This window comes from Arachis duranensis, chromosome 1 (assembly GCF_000817695.3).
Source record: "Arachis duranensis cultivar V14167 chromosome 1, aradu.V14167.gnm2.J7QH, whole genome shotgun sequence".
NCBI classification, from domain to species: domain Eukaryota; kingdom Viridiplantae; phylum Streptophyta; class Magnoliopsida; order Fabales; family Fabaceae; genus Arachis; species Arachis duranensis.
In genome coordinates, this window is record NC_029772.3 from 41,610,449 (window position 1) to 41,620,197 (window position 9,749).

The window sequence follows — 9,749 nt, forward strand, 5'->3', positions numbered from 1 at the left end:
CCTTTTTAGTCTCTGAATCAGATTTTTGCTCAGGTCCCTCAATTTCAGCCAGAAAATACCTGAAATCACAGAAAAACACACAAACTCATAGTAAAGTCTAGAAAAGTGAATTTTAACTAAAAACTAATAAAAATATACTAAAAACTAACTATATCATACCAAAAACATACTAAAAACAATGCCAAAAAGCGTACAAATTATCCGCTCATCACTAATACAATAGTAAAATGTCCTATTTATATCAGACTAGCTACTAGGGTTTACCGAAATAAGTAATTGATGCAGAAATCCACTTCCGGGGCCCACTTGGTGTGTGCTTAGGCTGAGCTTGAGCTTTACACGTGCAGATGCTTCTTTTGGAGTTAAACGCCAAGTTGTAACGTGTTTTTGGCGTTTAACTCTGGTTTGTTACGTGTTTCTGGCGTTTGACTCCAGAATGCAGCATGGAACTGGCGTTGAATGCCAGTGTGCATCATCTAATCTCGAATAAAGTATGAACTATTATATATTTCTGGAAAGCTCTGGATGTCTACTTTCCAAAGCCATTAAAAGCGCGCCATTTGGAATTCTGTAGCTCCAGAAAATTCATATCGAGTGCAGGGAGGTCAGAATCCAATAGCATCAGCAGTCCTTTGTCAGCCTTCTATTAGAGTTTTGCTCAGGTCCCTCAATTTCAGCCAGAAAATATCTGAAATCATAGAAAAACACATAAAATCATAGTAAAGTCTAGAAATATGAATTTAGCATAAAAACCAATGAAAACATCCCTAAAAGTAGCTAGATCCTACTAAAAACTACCTAAAAACAATGCCAAAAAGCGTATAAATTATCCGCTCATCACAACACCAATCTTAAATTGTTGCTTGTCCCCAAGCAACTAAAAATCAAATAGGATAAAAAGAAGTGAATATACTATAAATCCCAAAATATCAATGAATATTAGTTCTAATTAGATGAGCGGGACTTGTAGCTTTTTGCTTCTGAACAGTTTTGGCATCTCACATTATCCTTCGAAGTTTAGAATGATTGGCTTCTATAGGAACTCAGAATTTTGGATAGTGTTATTAATTCTCCTAGTTAAGTATGTTGATTCTTGAACACAGCTACTTTTATGAGTCTTGGCCGTGGCCCTAAGCACTTTGTTTTCCAGTATTACCACCGGATACATAAATGCCACAGACAGATGACTGGGTAAACCTTTTCAGATTGTGACTCTGCTTTACTAAAGTCCCCAGTTAGAGGTGTCCAGAGCTCTTAAGCACACTCTTTTGCTTTGGATCACGACTTTAACCATTCAGTCTCAAGCTTTTCACTTGGACCTGCATGCCACAAGCACATAGTTACGGACAGCTTGATTTAGCCGCTTAGGCCTGGATTTTATTTCCTAGGGCTATTGGCTTTTTCTTCTTGCTTTTTTTTCCTTTTCTTTTATATATAATTTTTTTCGCCACTTTTTTTTCGCAAGCTTTTGTTCTTCACTGCTTTTTCTTGCTTCAAGAATCAATTTTATGATTTTTCAGATCATCAATAACATTTCTCTTGTTCATCATTCTTTCAAGAGCCAACAATTCTAACATTCATAAACAACAAGATCAAAAATATGCACTATTCAAGCATTCATTCAGAAAACAAAAAGTATTGTCACCACATCAATATAATTAAACTGATTTCAAGGATGAATTCGAAACTCTTGTACTTCTTGTTCTTTTGTATTAAAAACATTTTTCATTTAAGAGAGTTGAAGGATTCATGGAATTATTCATAGCCTTAAGACATAGTTACTAAAGACTATTGATCATGTAATGAAGACACAAACATAGATAAACATGAAGCTTAAAAACCGAAAAACAGAGAAATAAGAACAAGGAATGAGTCCACCTTAGTGATGGTGGCGCCTTCTCCTTGAAGGACCAATGATGTCCTTGAGCTCTTTTATGTCTCTTCCTTGCCTTTGTTGCTCCTCCCTCATTGCTCTTTGATCTTCTCTAATCTCATGGAGAATGATGGAGTGCTCTTGGTGTTCCACTCTTAGTTGGTCTATGTTATAACTCAAGTCTTCTAGAGAAGTGTTGAGTTGTTTCCAAAAGTTGTTGGGAGGAAAGTGCATCCCTTGAGGCATCTCAATGATTTCTTGATGATGAGCTTCCTCATGTGTCTCTTGAGATCCATGAATGAGAATCCGAAAAGTCTAAACCTTGTCTGTGGTATTCTGAGTAGGATTTAGGGATTGGATGGCTGTGACGAGCTTCAAACTTGCGATTGCTGGGCGTGATGACAAACGCAAAAGAATCCATGGATTCTATTCCGACATGATCAAGAACCGACAGATGATTAGCCGTGCTGTGACAAGAGCATTTGGACCTTTTTCACTGAGAGGATGGGATGTAGCCATTGACAACGGTGATGCCCTACATACAGCTTTCCATGGAAAGGAGTAAGAAGGATTGAAGGGAGACAGTAGGAGAGCAGAGATCCAACAGGGACAAAGCATCTCCATACACTTGTCTAAAATTCTCACCAATGATTTACATAAGTATTTCTATCCTTATTTTTATGTTTTATTTATTATTAATTTTGAAAACCATTATAATCATTTAAATCCGCCTAACTGAGATTTACAAGATGACCATAACTTGCTTCATACCAACAATCTTCGTGGGATCGACCCTTACTCACGTAAGGTTTATTACTTGGACGACCCAGTGCACTTGCTGGTTAGTTGTGCGAAGTTGTGAACAAAGTGCTGAGTTAGTAGATGCGCATACCAAGTTAAATGCCATTATTAGAGATTACAATTTCGTGCATCAAGTTTTTGGCGCCGTTGCCGGGGATTGCTCGAGTTTGAAGCCAGCGATTATTCAAGATTCCGGCAACAACACCAAGTTTTTGGCTCCGTTGCCGAGGATTGTTCGAGTTTGGACAACTGACGATTCATCTTGTTGCTCAGATTAGGTAATTTTCTTTTTTTTGTTTTATTTTCAAAAAATTTTCAAAAATATTTCAAAAATTTATCACCTGTTTTCGAAAATTTTCAGAGTTTTTAAGAGTGAATTCTAGAGTTTCATGTAACATGTTGAAGCCTGGTTGGCTGTAAAGCCATGTCTAATTCCTGGACCGGAGCTTTAGACTAACATTACATGATTCCTGAAATTCTGATTGAGGACTTTGGATTCATTACTTCCTTTTTCCAAAATATGTTTTCCAAAAATATAAAATAAAATCCAAAAAAATTTATAAAATCGAAAAAAAATAAAAAATATTTTGTGTTTCTTGTTTGAGTCTTGTGTCATGTTTTAAGTTTGGTGTCAATTGCATGTTCATTTTTTTCTTGCAATTTTCAAAAATTCATGCATGTGTTCTTCATGATCATCAAGTTGTTATTGGTAAGTCTTCTTGTTTGATGTTGATATTTTCTTGTTTTGTGTTTTTTGTTGTTTTTCATATGCATTTTTGCATTCATAGTGTCTAAGAATTGAAAATTTCTAGTTTGGTGTCTTGCATGTATTTCTTTTCTTGAAAATTTTTCAAAAATAAGTCTTGATGTTCATCCTGACATTCAAAGTGTTCTTGGTGTTCATATTGACATTCTTAGTGTTCTTGCATGCATCATTGGTTTTGATCCAAAATTTTCATGTTTTGGGTCATATTGGTGTTTTTCTCTCTCATTAAAAATTCAAAAAGATCAAAAAAATATATTTTCCTTATTTTTTTCAAAATTTTGAAAATTTGAGTTGACTTAGTCAAAAATTTTTAAAACTTAGCTATTTCTTATAAGTCAAATCAAATTTTCAATTTTAAAAATCTTATCTTTTCAAAATCTTTTTCAAAAATCAAATCTTCTTCTTTTTTTCTATTATTTTTCAAAAATTTTTAAAATTTATTCTCAAAATCTTTTTCTTATCTTTATTTCAAAATTTCGAAAACTTTACTAACAATTAATGTGATTGATTCAAAAATTTGAAGTTTGTTACTTTCTTGTTAAGAAAGGTTCAATATTTAAATTCTAGGATCATATCTTTTAGTTTCTTGTTAGTCAACTAATCAATTTTAATTTTAAAAAATCAAATCTTTTTCAAAATATCTTTTTCAATCATATCTTTTTAAAATATCTTTTTCAAATAATCTTCTTCTATTTATTTATTTATTTACTAACACTTCTCTTCATCTCAATAATCTGAACCTATCTTCACCCTTGTGTTTGGATTCTTACCTTTTCCTTCTTCTATTCCTTTCTTCTTCTACTAACATAAAGGAATCTCTCTACTGTGGTAAAGAGGATCCCTATTATTATTTTTTGTTCCCTTCTTTTTCATATGAGCAGGAGCAAGGACAAGAATATTCTTGTTGAAGTAGATCCTGAACCTGAAAGGACTCTGAAGGGGAAACTAAGAGAAGTTAAATTACAATAATCCAGAGACAACCTTACAGAAATTTTCGAAAAGGAAGAGGAGATGGCAGCCGAAAATAATAATGCAAGGAGAATGCTTGGTGATTATACTACACCTACTTCCAAGTTTGATGGAAGAAGCATTTCAACCCCTACCATTGGAGCAAACAATTTTGAGCTGAAACCTCAACTAGTTGCTCTAATGCAACAGAACTGCAAATTCCATGGACTTCCATCAGAAGATCCCTACCAGTTTTTAACTGAGTTCTTGTAGATCTGTGAGACTGTTAAGACTAATGGAGTAGATCCTAAAGTCTACAGGCTCATGCTTTTCCCTTTTGCTGTAAGAGACAGAGCTAGAACATGGTTGGACTCACAACCTAAAGATAGCCTAGACTCCTGGGATAAGCTGGTCACGGCCTTCTTGGCTAAATTCTTTCCTCCTCAAAAGCTGAGCAAGCTTAGAGTGGATGTTCAGACCTTCAAACAAAAAGATGGTGAATCCCTCTATGAAGCTTGGGAAAGATAAAAGTAGATGACCAAAAGGTGTCCTTCTAACATGCTTTCAAAGTGGACCACTCTGGATATATTTTATTATGGTCTATCTGAGTTCTCTAAGATGTCACTGGACTATTCTGTAGGTGGATCCATTCACCTAAAGAAAATGCCTACAGAAGCTCAAGAACTTATTGACATGGTTGCAAATAACCACTTCATGTACACTTTTGAGAGGAATTCTGTGAATAATTGGACGCCTCTGAGGAAGGGAGTTCTTGAAATTGATGCTCTGAATGCCATATTGGCTCAGAACACAATGTTGACTCAGCAAGTCAACATGATTTCTCAAAGTCTGAATAGATGGCAAAATGCATCCAACAGTACTAAAGAGGCATCTTCTGAAGAAGAAGCTTATGATCCTGAGAACCCTGCAATAGCAGAGGTAAATTATTTGGGCGAACCTTATGGAAACACCTATAATTCATCATGGAGAAATCATCCAAATTTCTCATGGAAGGATCAAAAAAAGCCTCAACAAGCCTTTAATAATGGTGGAAGAAATAGGCTCAGCAATAGCAAGCCTTATCCATCATCTTCTCAGCAACAGACAGAGAATTCTGAGCAGAGCTCCTCTAACTTAGCAAACATAGTCTCTAATCTGTCTAAGGCCACTTTAAGTTTCATGAGTGAAACAAGATCCTCCATCAGAAATTTGGAGGCACAAGTGGGCCAGCTGAGTAAGAAAGTCACTGAAACTCCTCCTAGTACTCTCCCAAGCAATACTAAAGAGAATTGATGAGCGGATAATTTATACGCTTTTTGGCATTGTTTTTAGGTAGTTTTTAGTATGATCTAGTTACTTTTAGGGATGTTTTCATTAGTTTTTATGCTAAATTCACATTTTAAGACTTTACTATGATTTTGTGTGTTTTTCTATGATTTTAGGTATTTTCTGGCTGAAATTGTGAGCAAAACTCTGATAAGAGGCTGACAAAGGACTGCTGATACTGTTAGAATCTGACCTCCCTACACTCAAAATGGATTTTTTGGAGCTACAGAACTCCAAATGGTGCGCTCTTAACGGTGTTGGAAAGTAGACATCCAGAGCTTTCCAGAAATATATAATAGTCCATACTTTATTCGAGATTTGACGATGTAAACTGGCGCTCAACGCCAGTTTCATGCTGCATTCTGGAGTCAAACGCCAGAAACACGTCACGAACCAGAGTTGAACGCCAAAAACACGTTACAACTTGGCGTTCAACTCTAAGATAAGCCATAACTCATGTAAAGATCAAGCTCAGCCCAAGCACACACCAAGTGGGCCCCGAAAGTGGATTTCTGCATCAATTACTTACTTTTGTAAACCCTAGTAGCTAGTCTAGTATAAATAGGACTTTTTACTATTGTATTAGATATCTTTGGTCTTAGTTTTATTTTATTATTCATCTTAGGAGACTATTGATCACGTTTTGGGGGGCTGGCCATTCGGCCATGCCTGAACCTTCATCAGATTATGTATTTTCAACGGTGGAGTTTCTACACACCATAGATTAAGGGTGTGGAGCTCTGTTGTACCTCAAGTTTCAATGCAATTACTACTATTTTCTATTCAATTCCGCTTGTTCTTATTCTAAGATATTCGTTGCATTTCAACATGATGAATGTGATGATCCGTGACACTCATCATCATTCTCACCTATGAACGCGTGACTGACAACCACTTCTATTCTACCTTAGACCGGGCGCATATCTCTTGGATTCCTTAATCAGAATCTTCGTGGTATAAGCTAGATTAATGGCGGCATTCATAAGAATTCGAAAAGTCTAAACCTTGTCTGTGGTATTCTGAGTAGGATTCCGGGATTGAATGACTGTGACGAGCTTCAAACTCGCGATTGTTGGGTGTGATGACAAACGCAAAAGAATCAAGGGATTCTATTCCAACATGATCGAGAACCTACAGATGATTAGCCATGCTATGACAGAACATTTGGACCATTTTCACTGAGAGGATGGGATGTAGCCATTGACAACAGTGATGCCCTACATACAGCTTGCCATAGAAAGGAGTGACAAAGATTGGATAAAAGCAATAGGAAAGTAGAGATTCAGAAGGAACACAGCACCTCCATACACTTATCTGAAATTCCCACCTTTGAATTACATGAGTAACTCTATCTTTATTTTCTTTTTAAATTTATTATTATTATTCGAAAATCCAATAATTTCTTAATAGAGTTGAATCCGCCTGACTGAGATCTACAAGATGACCATAGCTTGCTTCATACCAACAATCTCCGTGGGATCGACCCTTACTCACGTAAGGTATTACTTGGATGACCCAATGCACTTGCTGGTTAGTTGTGCGGAGTTGTGACTAAGTGTGATTCACGTTTGAGAGCGCTACCAAGTTTTTGGCGCCATTGTTGATGATCACAATTTCGTGCACCAAGTTTTTGGCGCCGTTGCCGGAGATTGTTCGAGTTTGGACAACTGACGATTCATCTTGTTACTCAGATTAGGTAATTTTCTTTTTATTTTTCTTTTCAAAAAATTTTCAAAAAAAATTTTTCAAAATTTTTTAGAATGAATTCTAGTGTTTCATAAAGTATGTTGAAGCTTGGCTGGCTGTAAAGCCATGTCTAACTCAATTGGATTGAGGCTTCAAAACCATCAGCATAGAGGCAAGTTAATTGGAATATCAGTTGTTACATGCCTGATTTATATCTTCTAAAGCTGGCTGGCTATTAAGCCATGCCCAACCCTTGGATTGGAGCTTTAGGCTAATATTGAAAGATTCTTGGAATTCTTATTAAAAATTTTGGATTTCTTATTTTCTTTTTTTTTCTATATGTTTTTCGAAAAAAATTACAAGAAAATCCAAAAAAAATCATAAAATCATAAAAAATCAAAAATATTTTGTGTTTCTTGTTTGAGTCTTGAGTCAAATTTTAAGTTTGGTGTCAATTGCATGCTTTAAAAATTTTTTTCTTGCATTTTTTGAAAATTCATGCATTTATGGTGTTCTTCATGATCTTCAAGTTGTTCTTGGTAAGTCTTCTTGTTTGATCTTGATGTTTTCTTGTTTTGTATTTTTTGTTGTTTATCATATGCATTTTTCGTTTGTTAGAGTCCAAGCATTAAAGATTTCTAAGTTTGGTGTCTTGCATGTTTTTTTTGCATCAAAAATTTTTCGAAAATATGTTCTTGATGTTCATCATGGTCTTCAAAGAGTTCTTGGTGTTCATCTTGACATTCATAGTGTTCTTGCATGCATCATGTGTTTTGATCCAAAATTTTCATGTTTTGGGTCATTTTTGTGTTTTTCTCTCTCATCATTAAAAATCTTATCTTTTCAAAACTTTTTCAAAACTCAAATCTTTTTCATTTTTTAATATATTTTCGAAAATTTCTTTTAAATTGATTTTCAAAATCTTTTTTTCATAATTTTCGAAATTACACTAACAATTAATGTGATTGATTCAAAAATTTGAAGTTTGTTACTTTCTTGTTAAGAAAAGCTCAATCTTTAAATTCTAGAATCATATCTTTTAGTTTCTTGTTAATTAAGTAATTAATTTTAATTTTAAAAATTAAATCTTTTTCAACCATATCTTTTTATCATATCTTTTTATCATATCTTTTATATCTTTTTCAAAAAAATTTTTATCTTTTTCAAAAAATTTGATTTCAAAATATCTTATCTTATCTTCTTATCTTCTTATCTTTTCAAATTTGATTTTCAAATCCTTTTCAACTAACTATTTGACTTTTTGTTTGTTTCTTATCTTTTTCAAAACAACTTAACAACTTTTCCCTCTCTAATTTTCAAAAATATCTCATCCCTTTTTCAAAATTCTTTTTAAATTAACTAATTATTTTAAAATTTAATTTTAATTCTATCTCACCTTTAATTTTCGAAAATCACTAACTACTTTTTCAAAATTTATTTTCGAATTCTCTCTCTCATCTTCCTCTATTTATTTATTTATTCACTAACACTTCTCTTCATCTCAAATCACTACCTCTATCCTTACCCTTCTGTTTGGATTCTCTTTTCTTTATTCCCTTTCTTCTTCTACTAACAATAAGGAACCTCTTTACAGTGACATAGAGGACTCCTCTTCTCTTCTTTTCTTGTTCTCTTCTCTTTCATATGAGCAGGAACAAGGAAAAAGGCATTCTTGTTGAAGCTGATCCAGAACCTGAAAGGACTCTGAAGAGGAAACTAAGAGAAGCTAAATTATAACAATCCAGAGGCAACCTTTCTAAAATTTTTGAACAAGAGAAGGAGATGGCAGCCGAACCCAACAACAATAATGCAAAGAGGATGCTTGGTGATTTTACTAAACCCACGTCAAAGTTTGATGGAAGAAGCATCTCAATTCCTGCCATTGGAGCAAACAATTTTGAGTTGAAACCTCAATTAGTTGCTCTAATGCAACAGAACTGCAAGTTTCATGGACTTCCATCTGAAGATCCTAACCAGTTTTTAAGACGAATAGAGTAGATCCTGAAGTCTACAGGCTCATGCTTTTCCCTTTTGCTGTAAGAGACAAAGCTAGAACATGGTTGGACTCATACCCTAAAGATAGCCTGGAATCTTGGGATAAGCTGGTCACGGCCTACTTGGATAAATTCTTTCCTCCTCAAAAGCTGAGCAAGCTTAGAGTGGATGTTCAGACCTTCAACCAAAAAGATGGTAAATCCCTATATGAAGCTTGGGAAAGATACAAGCAGATGACCAAAAAGTGTCCTTCTGACATGTTTTCAGAATGGACCATATTAGATATATTCTATTATGGTCTATTGGTGCATGAAATTACAATCACACTTTTGCAATTCAGCACAACTAACCAGC

General features: G+C 34.6%; 1 non-coding gene across 1 annotated transcript; it reads right to left on the minus strand.

The window, feature by feature from the left end:
- Positions 1-4,844: 4,844 nt before the first annotated feature.
- On the minus strand, positions 4,845-4,952 carry LOC127742929 (small nucleolar RNA R71). The gene has a single exon (XR_008004280.1). It is a non-coding gene; the product is annotated as a small nucleolar RNA R71 (small nucleolar RNA).
- Positions 4,953-9,749: the final 4,797 nt, after the last annotated feature.